At 41.1% G+C, this 15,655-nt stretch overlaps 1 long non-coding RNA gene across 1 annotated transcript; it reads left to right on the forward strand.

Moving 5' to 3' along the window:
• Positions 1 to 709: 709 nt before the first annotated feature.
• On the forward strand, positions 710 to 12,146 carry LOC149130884 (uncharacterized). The gene is made up of 3 exons (XR_016238626.1): positions 710 to 921; positions 6,047 to 6,112; positions 11,324 to 12,146. It is a non-coding gene; the product is annotated as an uncharacterized LOC149130884 (long non-coding RNA).
• Positions 12,147 to 15,655: the final 3,509 nt, after the last annotated feature.

Below are 15,655 nucleotides of genomic sequence, written 5' to 3' on the forward strand. Positions count from 1 at the left end.
AAACTGTTACTCGGAGTTTCACGTCATCGACAATGTACTCGAGTGTTACTCATCAATGATGCCGTGTCAGTCATGAGTGCAGCTACCTACTCATGGCGCAACTAAGCTGAACCCCTCAAAATATACACAGCAGACAAAATACAGCATTATTCTTTAATACAAATATTCTGTAATGTCTGCAAACTCTTTAGTTGTGGTATAGTTTGCGTAGATTTGATCTCCCTCAAATTCTATCGAATTAAAGCGGCCCTTGAAATAGAAAAAGAGCGGTTTTTGTCACAAAAGAATGACGTCACGCTTACTGAAAATAGAAGGAAAAAGTCACACACACACACACACACACACACACACACACACACACACACACACACATTCACAATCACTTATCACTCACATACACATACGCACATATAAAAACACACACACACACACATGCACACATACATTGTGTAGAATATTGCAATTTCTTATTCATGCACTAAGCAGTGTATATACACATATACGCATACATTCACGCGTGTGTATAAACATACACACACATATATATACATATATACGTATGTATACATGTATGTATGTATATACATATATATATATATATATATATATATATACATATATATATATATATATATATATATATATATATATATATATACATACCTACGTACCTACGTACGTATGTATGTATGCATGTATGTATGTATGTATAAATATTTTTCAATAATTCTTTTATTTCACCGAAATATTGAAAGCGGTATAACTCGAAGAAGTTAATACCCAGAGTTGATTCTTGAAGAATTACAAAGATTCTCAGACAAAACAGCTACAGAACCAAAAGAGACAAAAATAGGGCGACAAACGATTGCATCAAAAGAAAAAGTATGGATTTCTCAAAGATAATCGCTTTTGTATATAAAGGTATCTACCAACTTACCTATCTATCTATCTATCTATCTATCTATCTATCTATCTATCTATGTATCTATCTATCTATCTATCTATCTATCTATGTATCTATCTATGTATCTATCTATCTATCTATCTATCTATCTATCTATCTATCTATCTATCTATCTATCTATCTATCTATCTGTCTATCTATCTATCTATGTATCTATCTGGGCAGATAGGCGAAACGGTGACGCCGTGCTTCGCGTGTTTATCCCGAATTGACAAGACACTTCGGAAGTACAGCCAAGTCAGGGACCTCCAGAAGTTGTCCATAGGTCCCGGGCCAAAAGTCCTTCGATGCAAGCTGGCAAGCTGACTTCCATCGAAACCCAGAGTCTCCCCCAGGCCGTCATCACACTTGCCCTCTACCAGCCGTTGATCATACGCCGAGGCGGTACCCCCTCCGCCGGCATTGCTCGTTCGGGAGAGAAGCACGAGCGCCTATCGACATTCTGCTTGCCAAGCTCCCAGCCTTGGTCTACGCTTGATCCAGCTTTCCCGTTCACCAAAAGAGGTGAACCTGGGTAATATCTTGTCAACGAACGGAGACCACACCCGCTCACCATCCAGGTAGAGCCAGAGATGCCTCAACCTCAGCGCATCCTTAGCCCACCCTTTAGCGGCTGTTGGCAGCAAAAAGAGCGCCTTGCAAGAGGCCGCCTGCCCTCCCACAAGAAGTGCGTTACAACTTGCTTAGCCACGAATCGGGGCACGGTACGGCGGTTAGGTGGTAGGTAATGGCAGATGCGATAAACGCATTTTCCGCCTTCGCCCTCCCATTCAGAGATAGCCTCCGCTCAGACCAGGTCTGAGTTATGGACGCCACCCTACCCAATTCTCTATCTGAAGGTCTAGACCAAACCAAACTCCAAGCATTTTTACCAGACCGTCTGTCCAGCGTCCGACGACGCTGTTGGACGGCATCGACTTGCCTCTACAGGTACCGAGCTACAAGCTAACCGACTTATCCCGGTTAATTCTTGCTCCTGCCACGGCGTCGTAATCCTTTAGGACCTCACCTACCCTCTGTAAGTCCTGGTCTCTGGAACGATGACAGTGTCATCGTCCGCATACGCTGAGACTGACTTTCCAGATCCTAAATCTTGCGGGTCTCCACTTGTCGCCTCCAATCTTCGCAGTAGTGGCTCGAGAGCCAATACATACAGCAGGGGCGAGAGTGGACAACCTTGACGAACCGAGCGTTCGATATTGAACGGCTCCGAAAAGAAACCGTCCACCCGAACTACCGATTTGATGTTGCTATATAAAGCATTGATCCACCCGCGGGATGTCGAGCCAAAACCGGCCGCCACGAGAACCACCGCCAGATACCGATGGTCTACCCTATCAAAGGCATTGGATTGGTCTAAATGGACCAACACCCCACCCTTACCAGGAATCCTATTTACCCTTTCTAAGGCATAATGTATAAGGTAGAGATTATCGTGTATGGTCCTGCCGGGGATGGCGCAGGTTGGCGCTTCCCCCACGATACCATCCACGACTTTCGCCAACCATTTTGCTAAAACCTTGGCCAGAATCTTCAGCTCTGCGTCAAGCAGAGTGATGGGCTTAAAGTTGTCGATTACGTCCCCCTTGTTTGGGTCCTATCTGATCAGTGCCACCACTCCCTGGCTCACAGACGCAGGAATACTCCCGTTCTGCTGCCAGTTATTGAAGACACGGGCCAGGAGGCGCTCAAACAAGCCTGGCATAGTATAATATAATTCATAGGGGAGACCATCGCGACCCGATGACTTGTCCCCACCGCACTCCGACAGTGCCTCCTTTACTTCCGCAGCTGTGATTGGCCCTTAACAGCACTCCGCCTCCCTTCCCGAAAGGCGCAGCAGACCGGCGAGGAAGTCCGTGAGGTCCTCCCTGCGCTCCGGCCCATCGCCCCTCAACCCGAAACTCCGGAGAAATGCTCGTGTAAGGCCGTACACATCTCCTCGGGTTCCGATACCGTTTGCCCCCGTTGGTTCGTTAAAGACCTTAATGTGGCATTATTGCCACGCTGAGACTACCACACAAGCCCAACCGGCGGTGTTGATACCCTCTTGGCCCATTGCACGTATCTTAGCTCTGACTCTGCAACCCTTGTGTTTAGCCTTCAGGTGATGGTCGTGCTCCATTCTCGCGGTCAACACTCGAGAAGAAGAGCCAGATCTCATTGCTTCCTCTAATGCGTTAACTAAGTCCCTTTCTACACTATTTCTACTCTTAGCTAACTCGCTACCAAATCTGATAGACTCTTTTTTTGTTAATAATGGTCTCTGTCAATGCCCTCATCACAAACTGTCATAAACGAACGAAACAATAGACACATGAACCAAAAACATGCAAACCTTTATGTAGAATGTAGATAATATTAACTGAAATTATATTCTTTAGGAAGAGGTTTAAACATAGATGAATTTTTCAGGGATACCTGTATATGTAAATATATATATATATATATATATATATATATATATATATATATATATATATATATATATATATATATATATATATATATATATATATATATATATATATATTGTTGTACTTGGCGATGGTCATATTGCCAGTTTAGCCAATAAAAACACACTGTATATTTGGTGTTAATTTGCTTCAGCTTTATATTACATTAATCTTAATCTTATTTCGGCCAGAGTTCTTTCGTCACACGTCTGTGACCTCATCAGTGGTCCTTTGTTTCCTTCCTTCTTATGTGTGTCTCACCTTGCTAACTATCAGCCATTTTGTATTTTGTATTCCTATTGTATGTGTCTACGCATGCGTGTCCTTCAATGTGTCTGTGGCTTTTGTAAGTGCATGTGTGTATGGGGAGTGTCTGTATCACCTATATTCTCTGTTAATACGTGTTCGTTTGTATTTGTTTTTATTTATTTATTTGTTCATGTGTATATATATACATATATATAGCAATAAGAAAATGGAGGGGAATAGGTGGTATTCATTAACTTACAGACATTGTATAGTGTCAATTTACCTGTTTATTTGTTTACTAAAAGGATAATAATAACAGTCCTTTAGTAAACAAATAAACAACTAAATACCACCTATTCCCCTCCATTTTCTTATTGCTGTATAAATTAATGGTAAAATACCTTTTTACCCGCACCCATTTATTGCACTTGGTAATGCAATGAAAAAACACTAGTGTAGTAATAATTGGGTATTCTTCCAGCAGTATATTGGATAGATATTGTTCCTTAGTGGGTTGGATTCACAACCCCTAACTTTCTTGGATATATATATATATATATATATATATATATATATATATATATATATATATATATATATATATATATATATATATATATATATATATATATATGATTAACCGTTGACTGGACACTATTCAATTTTTTTTTCTCCGTGTTTTTCTCCTTGTCTCTGTATTCTTTCTGTTGAAGAGCGTAGCTCGAAACGTCAAAGACTTTCCGTATTCCCGAGCGTCATACTAATACATCCTTTTGTTATTTACACCACCTGTCCTCGCCCGTTGTTGTTTTTTCGTATATTCTCCCATATATATATATATATATATGTATATATATGCGAGTAAAAATAAATACAAAAAAGGTGGGGCTTTTTTGTATGATTGTGTATAGAGGAATATATTATTTTGCTTAAAAGAGTTCCAACACTGTCTGTTTTTTATGTTTTATTTATATTCCTGCAGAACTAATGTGGGGTATAGAATATGGAATATACAATATATAATATGATATACAATATACAATATAAAATAAAATAAAATAAAAATGGATGGCATCATGAAAGAAAGTATTGAATGTAGATGAAATATTGAGTGTTCAATATAAAGGATCAAATATATAAATATATAAATATAAATATATATATATAAAGGCGACTCGAGTTTCAGGGCTATTTCCCTTCGTCTGTCTACGTGTTGTTTGCAAGTCCTGTACCCACATATGCATCTATATATACAGGTAGATGTAAGTATGTACATACACGTGTGTGTGTCTGTGTGTCTGTCTGTCTGTGTTTGAGTGTTCTTTGCGCTAGACAGGAAAAGCGTCACCTACCCCTCTCTCCTTAAAGCTACATATTCCTCACACCCACCTTTCTTTGCTTTCCTCGATGATTTAGAAGTTACCTATGTGCATGTGCGCTCGCGTGTGTGCATGCGCAGTGTGTGTGTGTGCGCGCGCGTGCATGTATCTATGTATTTACGAAAGTATGCAAGCAGCGTTGCGTGTATATGACAACTGTGTTAACGTTATCACCCCACTGACACCCCATATTTGTCGCTTACACAATGCTGACCTCTCCTTCTCTGATATCAACCATACTCACTATGCCAGCACATTTCCCTGAAACTAACACTCTCATTTTATCATAGAATAGCACCCCCGGGGGGGGGGTCTATTATAGAATTTTATTGAAATCCAACTAGCCTATAATTGAACTGGATGTTAGTTGAACATTTATACAAGTTTTGTGAAGATTGGTTCACTGGAGTGGGCAGCAAAATGGTAACAGATAGAAAGATAGAAATTGCCATTTATGTATTATATGTATATAAATATACATACATATATATATTTTTACTTGTTTTCGTCATTTTACTGCGACCATGGTGGGGTGCCGCCGTTATTATGTGTGTGGGGGGGTGTCTGTGTCTGTGTCTGTGTATTCATCCAGTTTATCTATATACATATATGAGTACATCGATATACAATGAAGTACGTACATATACAATAAAGTGCCAAGAGATACTTCATTGTATATCAGTTCCTTGAATAGACGCGCAGCTCACTGCAACTACTAAAATGGATTGTGATACAAATAAGCGAAACGGCGAATCAAAACCCAGCTACCTTTTGACAAGTCACCTAAGCAGAAAACATCTGTACCTATAATGCACCGCAATCGTTTACACAGCAACTTACCTTCGAAGCACTGGTGCACTATGGGTCGAAACGATCGTTGCGGATGATAAAATGTCTCGTGAATTTCATTTTCTTTCTCTCATATTTTTAGTTACAAACCTACATGCATATACACATATATACTGATATACATAAAAAAAACTTCTCTGTTTTTGCAGACACGTCAGAGCCGGAACCAAATGCAATTGTCAGATATATATATACAATGCCAAATCGGATGTATGGTAGGTATACTCAACCAGTATATGTGCAAAACACGCATTTATGTATATTTCTTTTATCATCTTATCTTTTGTTAGACAGCGGCCTTGAAGAATTTTTAGTCGAATGAATCGATCCAAGCACTTATTTTCTATTTTTTAAGCCTAGTACTTATTCTGTAGGACTCTGTTGCCGAACCGCTATATTACGGGAACGTAATCACACCAACACTAGTTGTGTCAAGCAGTGGTAGGGAATAAACGCACACATATTCATACATGCATACATACATACAGACAGACAGACACACACACACACACACACACACACACATATATATATATAAGGCAGGCTTCTTTCAATAGATGCCTACATCCAATCATACATACATATATGCAGTACAAACATGCATATATATACATGTGTGTGTGTGTGTGTGTGGGTGTGTGCATATACATATGTATATGTGTGTGTGTATGTGTTCAAAATTATAAGTTCGAGTGAGTTTTTACACATAGACAGACAGACAGACAGACAGACACACACACACACAGATAGATAGATAGATGGATGGATAGATAGGTAGATAGACAGATAGATAGATGGATAGATAGATAGATAGATAGATAGATAGATAGATAGATAGATAGATAGATAGATAGATAGGTAGATAGACAGATAGATAGAGATGGATAAATAGATAGATAGATAGATAGATAGATAGATAGATAGATAGATAGATAGAGAGATAGATAGATACATTTCTTTTATTAGTCACACAGGGCTCAACGAAGATGGGACAAATACAATGTAGAGCTTTTCTTTTTGGGAGGGGAAAAAAAAGTGGTGGTGTCGATCAAAAGGGATCGTAGGAAGGGAAAAAGGGGGAGTTCGATCAAAAGGGATCGAAAAAAAAAAAGGGGGAAAGGCCGATCAATAGGGATCGTGTATCACACAGTAATGTTCTCGTGTAAAAGAGGGGAGGACAGTTTAGGTTTAGCCGTGGAAGGAAAATCCTACGGAAAAGACCACGGTAACCTTGGTCAATATTCTCATTGAAGAAACTATAACAGTAAGTGTCTCTCTTTTGCCTTTTTGTTTTTTGTTTTTTTCTTGTTCATAGGGTTATGCTCAAGATGGCTCCGTCGTTCACACGTGCCATCCTTGCTACATTCACCCATCTTTTTTTTAAGCATTCATTAGACAAGACTTCCCTTTCTACTCTCACCTTCCTCTTCAGGTGATACTTGAAGAAGTTGATGAGAGATTGCCCAGAGAGGAAAGTCTTTGTCTCTAGACCTTTCAGACGCGTCCACCATACACATTCTTTCACCATAGCCACAAGTACGATGAAAATAGCTCTTCCTTCCCGTTTAAAGGAAGGAGGCGCGACAATATTCACGATAGACTCGGCTGATAGACCGACTCGTCCCACACGCGATAGCAGTTGTTCGACGTAAGCCCACAGCTCGGAAATGGTGGGACACTGTACGAGTGCGTGCAGAACGGTTTCGTCGCTCTGCCGGCATCTCGGACAGGTCGGCCCCGTGTTTCTCGAGCCATGCCTGTAGAGCTTATCCCGAACGGGTAGTGCTTCTCGATAGCACTGCCAGGCCAGGGATCTCTGGAAGTTGTCCATAGGTCCCGGCCCGAAGGTCGTCTTAAACAGGCGGGTCAGGTATTCCTCGTCGACGCCCAGGTTCGCCCCGAGATCGTCGTCGTACCTTCCCTCCATTAATCCACTATAGAATGCGTTAGTTGTGATGCAGTCGCTCAAGGTTGACCCGGGTTGTTGGAGTTGCCGAAGAGCAGCGCGACACTCGCGGTGCCATTCGCCCTTCCTCGGCCTCTTCTTGATCCATGACTGCAGTTCGGTCATGGAGACGAGCTGCGGGAAAGCGCGCCGCACAAACGGTGACCACACCTGTTCACCGCTGTCTACGTAGAGCCGGAGATGTCGCAGTCTCAGCGCGTGTCTGCGCATCATCAACCACGGCATGCCCAGTCCTCCTTTTAACGGGTGTTGGCAGCAAACGGATCGCCTAACCATCGGAACGCTTCCTTTCCACAAGAAGCGGAAGAGGATGCGCTCCAGTTTGGTGATGGTAGGGTCGGGACAAGGAACGACGGTCAGGCGGTAGTAGATGACGGACGCGATGTACGTGTTCGCCACCTCCGCCCGACCTTTCAGGGAAAGCTTCCTCTCGGCCCATTGCCGGGCTAGAGTGGCCACCCTTCTCGTTATCTCGTCCCAGTTCTTCTCCGTTTGGAGGTCTGGACCAAACCAGACCCCGAGCAACTCAACCGGACCGTCAGTCCAACGTCCCACGACGGAGGCGCTACTTGACGGCATGGGCTTGCTTCTCCAGGTGCCGAGCCGCAAGCCCACTGACTTATCCCGGTTGATTTTCGCTCCCGTTACCGCTTCGTAGTCTCTCAGTGTCTCGCCGACAAGCTCGATGTGCTTTTGGCTAGACACTATGACGGTGACGTCGTCCGCGTATGCCGACACGCTCGTCCCGCATCCCAACTCTCGCGGGATGCCCCTCAGCGTCGCCAGCTTCCGCAGTAGTGGCTCGAGAGTCAACACGTACAGAAGCGACGAGAGAGGGCATCCCTGACGGACCGAACGTGCAATGTCGAAGGGTCTTGATAGATGCCCATTGACGCGAACTACCGAACGGATGCCTCTGTACAAGGCAGCCATCCAGCCGCGGAAAATGGGACCGAAGCCGGCCGCTATGAGGACAGCCTCCAAGTATTGATGGTTTACCCTATCGAAAGCTTTCGATTGATCTAAATTGATCAGGGCCCCACCCATGCCAGGTTCCTTAACTACCCTCTCTATGATGTAGCGCATCAGATGGAGGTTGTCATGGATGCTCCTTCCCGGCACCGCGCACGTTTGCGCCTTGCCGATCAGTTTCTCGATGACAAGCGCCAACCGCTTGGCTAACACCTTGGCCAAAATTTTCAAGTCTGCATTGAGCAGAGTGATGGGCCTAAAGTTATCTATGGCGTCCCCCTTGTTTGGATCTTTCTTCAGCAGCGTTACGGCTCCTCGACTCACAAAACCGGGAATGCTCCCGTTTTGCTGCCAGTTGCAGTACACCGCCACCAAGACGTCTCCAAACAAGTCTGGCATGCAGTTGTAAAGCTCGTAGGGCAGACCATCCAAACCCGGAGATTTGTCCCTCGAGCATCCCGCCATCGCGTCCCTCACTTCCGCCGCCGTGATGGCACCTTCGCAGCACTCCGCCTCTCTTGCCGAGAGTCGTGGCAGGCTGTGCAGGTAGGCACTGAAGTCCACCCTGCGTTCTCGCTCGCCATTCGTCCCAAACAGTCGAGCAAAGTGCCGCTGAAAGGCCTCACACATTTTGCTTGGCTCGAGCAGTTCGCGCCCCTGTTCGTCCACCAGAGACCGAACGGTGGCTTTGTTGCCCTATTGCGCCTCCGCCACCCGGGCCTCTCGCGCGGCTCCAGCACCTTCGTTTCTTAGAGCACGCATCCTAGCCCTGACAACGCACCCCTCGTGTTTGGCGTTGAAGTGTTGGTCAAGGGCCAACCTCGCCGCCAAAACGTCGGATGCGATGCCACTTCTAATTGCCTCTTCTAGCTTCTTAACTAGCTCACCCTCTACTCTGTTTCTGTCTATGGCTAGTGCTTTGCTATACCTAACCGCTTCTGCTTTTATTGCTCTCTTGAGGGCAAACCACCATTTGTTATTGATGATGGCTCCCGTCAAAGCCCTCTTTACTAACGTGCTAATCCGGTCTCTGAAAACTTGTCTCGACGAGAAAGACGCGTTTAGTTTCCAGTAACCGGGGCCCTGCCTATGTGTCTTATCTAAGTCTAGCGTACACGTCACAAGTTTGTGATCCGTGTAGCTGACTATGTGAAATTGTGGACACCCTATGCTATCTCTATCTACTCTCCTACACAGTATTCTATCTAGATACGATCTCGACGACCCGATGCGGTTTGTCCATGTCCACATTGGCGCATTCGGGTAATCGAGTCGGTACCTGTCAGACAGTTGAAAGCGTCTGAGCAGGTCTTTGAGGCATTTGCATCCCCGTCTATTCCTATCTCTGCCCACATAGTCTAGATGCGTGTCCAAGGTAGCATTCCAATCCCCCACTAAAAGTAAAGGACGAAACGTTCTTAGGAATACTTCTAGACGTCGAAAGAAATCCGGCCTACCTGTTAATGGTGGTGCGTATACTGATATGAGTCGAAAAGCACACCCATCGCTGCCATCGACATCCAGAACAACCAATCTACCCTCCGGGTCTATGAATACTGTCTTTACTTCGAGATCCAGACTCTTGCGAAAGAGTACCGCCGTGCCACTACCGCCCATTCTCGGCAGACAGGGAGAAAAATAAATGTTAAACTGTCTGCCAAACATGGATGATAGGGCCCGCGGATCATGGAGTCTGGTCTCGCTTATGGCTATGATTTCTAGTTTATGTGATTTTATGTCATTTAGGAGGTACCCTTGTTTCCAAGGGGACCCCAAGCCACGCGCATTTACACAGCCAATCTTGAGCATCATTTTGATTTGAGTGTTAAAGTTTTATAAAGAGAGTCACTTACCGTTTGAGAGTTTTTGTGTCTCCTCCTTCGGGTTTTCTTCGAGGAGATCACTATATAGTTTTTTCGCCAGGTATTTTTGGCATTTGCCAACTGCCTTTGGAAAAATAGATTCTAGTGTGTGGTGCAGGGTTGGTGTTATGTGTAGTATTTTGATGTGTTCTGGCGGTGTTGTGTATGGGTGGTTGCTGGTTTTTATGTCTTCGTTTGTTATGTTTGTTTTTGTGTTGATGTATTCCATCAACTCTGAGTTTTTTGTGTTGATGGCAGTGAGCATTGTGTGTGTACTTGCTTTTGGGGTTTTGTTGCTTGTGTTGTAGTTGTGTGTGCTTGTGTTGGTGTCTGGAGTGTTTTCGGGAGTTGTGTATATCCCTGCTTTGTTTGTGTTTGCTTTTCTTTTCTTGCTCCTAGATAGATAGATAGATAGATAGATAGATAGATAGATAGATAGATAGATAGATAGAGATGGATAGATAGATAGATAGATAGATAGATAGATAGATAGATAGATAGATAGATAGATAGAGATGGATAAATAGATAGATAGATAGATAGATAGATAGATAGATAGATAGATAGATAGATAGATAGATAGATAGAAAACCTGAAATAAACTGCTTTTTTAAATACTTTTTCAGCATACGTAGTTGAGCATTGGTACACAAGCGAGTCAGCAACACAAAGTTCAGTAAACACAGCCGCAATTTTCTCGTTTATTTTGACGATAGCACTGGTTGTTTTAATCCTCTACATGAAGTACAAACTATAGACACAGCAAGTATTCTTTTTATCTCAACCATCTGCTCTCATATCCGTCACTGACACCGGTTTGATCTGAAGCCGTAGGGCTGTCTATCTGTCTGTCCGTTTACCTATCTATTGGTGATAAAATGCTGTGGCTAGATTATCACCAATCTGAACTCAAGAAACTCTGAACAACCCAACTTGAAACTGTGAAATATACTGTCCACGGCGCAAATTGTTCCTACCTTAACGAATCCTTTCGTTTTCGCCATACGTATAATTATTATTTTCATTATTACTGAGAAGAGCTGTTGACTTCTCAGTAACCGGAAGTTACATTTTAATTACGTCCCTTTGATACCCGTATTTCATGAGAGACGACTTCACAAAGCTACTTTATTATTTGGTAACGGGTGCACCAGGAATCAAATTTAAACAGAGAAATTACTGAAGAGTGATCCAACTGAGTCTCAAAATGTTCTGGTCATTATACAGCATCTGTCGCATGGTCGTTGACCGGAACTACTCGTTATAGAGTAGAAAAGAGTTTCTACAATATACATATATATATATATATATATATATATATATATATATATATATATATACACACACATACGCATGTATGTATGTATACCAACTATTACAATTAAATACAATAACCATTCAACTTCTCTGTAAAACGAAAATAAATTTCTTTCGCTCTTTCATCCTCTTTGTGGTCTTACTTTATCTTTTGTCTTTTACTTAGATTTCGGCCATACTGAGGCACCACCTTGGAGAATTTTTAGTCAGTCGAATGAATCGATCCCCAGGACTTGTTTTTTAAAAAAAAAGTTGTTTAAGAAAAAGTTTTTTAAGCTTCGTACCTATTCCTCTTCTATTGGTCTCTGTAAACTGTATTGTTGTTGGCACTCCGTCGCTTACGACGTCGAGGGTTCCAGTTGATCCGATAAACGGAACAGCCTGCTCGTGAAATTAACGTGCAAGTGGATGAGCACTCAACAGACACGTGTACCCTTAACGTAGTTCTCGGGGAGATTCAGCGTGACACAGTGACAAGGCTGACCCTTTGAATTACAGGCACAACAAAAACAGGAAGTAAGAGTGAGAGAAAGTTGTGGTGAAAGAGTACAACAGGGTTCGCCACCATCCCCTGCCGGAGCCTCGTGGAGCTTTTAGGTGTTTTCGCTCAATAAACACTCACAACGCCCGGTCTAGGAATCGAAACCGCGATCCTATGACCGCGAGTCCGCTGCCCTAACCACTGGGCCATTGCGCCTCCACTCTCTGTAAACTAACATAAGCACAACATACCAACATCGTTTGTCAAGCAGTGGCAGGGGCTGGGGATAAACACAAACCCACAGACACACAGACACACACAAACTTACACACTTACACACACAAGCATATATATATATATATATATATATATATATATATATATATATATATATATATATATATATATATATATTATAATAATAATAGTAGGGAATATAAATCCAAAACTTACAGGGAAAAATTCAATTCAGCAATTCTAAATCAAATTTCTCAATATATAATATATGTATATAATTCATAGAAAAGAAACCTCTTTTAAGTGTTTCAATAATGAAAAACCGTTATTCATACCATCTAGAAAAATAAATATACTATAAAAACCTTATTCTAAAACTCAATAAAGTACATAAAATAATAGATAGTAAATGGTATTAAATGGACTACGCGCGTATGAATAACGTTTTTTCATTATTGAATTACTTAATAGAGGTTTCTTTTCTCTAAATTATATATATATATATATATATATATATATATATATATATATATTCGCCATGATAGATCGCTAACCACTGCACACATTTTTTTCTCTCCTTGTTTCTTTCTGTGTTACTTTCTGTCGAAGAGCGTAGGCTCAAAACGTTAAACACTTTTTCAATTCCCGAGCATTATACTAATACATCTGTTTGTTTTCTACACCACCTGTCTTCGTCTGTTGATTTTTTTTGTGAATTCTCATATATATATATATATATATATATATATATATATATATATATATCATTCTTTTTTACTCTTGTGAAGGCTTGGTAGTAGGTAGCAGGTAGTAGCAGTCGAAAAAGAATATTTGATATGAGTTCTTGGTTTTGATTGTTTAAGCAGTACTAGCAGCAGAAGCAGCAGCAGCAGCAGCAGCAGCAGAAGAAGAAGAAGAAGAAGAAGAAGAAGAAGAAGAAGAAGAAGAAGAAGAAGAAGAAGAAGAGGAAGAAGAAGACGGGAGTGTTATGACAGTAGTAGAATGTTGGTGGAATCTTCTTAAATGGTCAAGTGGCCTAAAAGTGAACGGTTGTAATTGTAATAGTAGTGATTGGAATTGTTCTGAATAGATTTATGGGTAGTGACTGTTCTGAATATATCGTTTTTAATATTTGCGTGGGTATTATTCTAAGGCCCTTATAGTAGTGTCATTTGTGGTGGACGTATTCAAAAGGGGTTTATATTCTGTGATAAAATATGACTCTTTGTTAATGCGCTGACTACAGGTTGCATCGTCTCAGAATTTATAGAGGAGAGAAAATTCTGAATTCGTTAGTGGCGCAAATGTCGATGTATTCGCTGAATGCTATTTTTCTGTATTCCCACTGTCTTTTGCGTTGAACATTGTCATAAAAGATCCATTTTTCATCACCTGTAGTGATGTTATTGAGAAACGGGTCATTTCTCTGCTTTAAAAAAGGAGATTTGTCGCTAAGGACATGCCATTTTACCTATTCTTCTCACTAAGATTATGGGGGCCCAAACACCCAGCTTGTTGACTTTTCCTATCTTTTTCATTTGGCGGCCCATGATGGATTGGAATGTGCTGAGATCAACTGCTAATCCCCGAATACTTTTACGAGGATTGAATTCCACTAATTCTCTTAAAGCTTCTTGATCGAAGTCTGATGAGCGTCGTGGCCTGAGTTGATCTCTCAAAGACAAATCTCAGGAACAAAATTTTGAACACCAATTTCGCACTTTCCAGTCATTAATGACACCTTGGTCATAAACTTTGCATATTTTCTTAGTTGTTTCTGTGGTGTTTTCCCCATTCTTAAATTCCCACAATATCACATGTCGAATCTTCACTTTCAGTTCATCCATTTTAGAGGAGTAAAATTTAATATTAAAATATGATATGCTCGCTCTCACTGTTTAAAAATGAATGACAGATGAGGCTATTTTTAAAAGGGTAGTCTCCATTTCAATTTTAAACATCTGAAGTTCGAAATGCATCGTTACAATTTACATAAAAAAATATAATTTATTACTCAAGCCAATATATATATATATATATATATATATATATATATATATATATATATATATATATATATATATATATATATATATAATATTATTATAAAATCTGGTAATTAGTCATATATTAATTAATATCGAATAATTATCAGGAGGCCAGCACATCTAAAGAATCAAAGAAATTCAGAAATATTATCTGCAATCACAGGGGATTAAGGTACATTTTAAAAAATAACGTCGACCACTAACGTGAACAGTTAATGTGCTAGAAATAGATCACATCTTGTGTCTATTAAGACCTAAATTGTTCTCAACATGAAATATAGCAGCATACCAAAAACGTGAGCGGGCAAGACATTTAAAATCACCTAAAAAAGCATTATTAAACAGGAACTAGTTTCGGATTTAACAAATTCTTACCATTTGTCTATTCCTCATCAGCCTGATTTGTAATGTACCGCAATATATATATATATACATTAATAGACGCGAAATTTTGTCTGTCCGTCTGGGACCCCTGTATCTCAGTCTACATTTATTCTACATAGACATATTATTCCTTTTTGGAATTAGAACGCTTCTGGGATTGAAAATCTGCCTTTCATTTGGTTCTTGAACATCCAACATTGGGATCTAGTTTAAAACCATTTGGGTTGTTATTTCTAGCAGGTAAACCTTGGTTGATTCGCGCCATCTTGGTTGACGTTTGTCAGAGATCAAGGGGGAGATAAACGACGTTCGCTTCGTTAATTTTACGTCGAGATAAGAATTTCGGGATAAATTGGCCAACAGTTGGAATTCAACTTGGGACTTGAACAATAGAATGGTTGCATTACAGAAGTAATTCCCGTCCGTTTTTAACCTCTGATCAAACACCACATTACAGACGTATTATAGTCATACCATTGAGCTCTGTTTAG

This window comes from Octopus bimaculoides, chromosome 27, assembly GCF_046866305.1.
Source record: "Octopus bimaculoides isolate indiv1 chromosome 27, ASM4686630v1, whole genome shotgun sequence".
Lineage (NCBI taxonomy): Eukaryota > Metazoa > Mollusca > Cephalopoda > Octopoda > Octopodidae > Octopus > Octopus bimaculoides.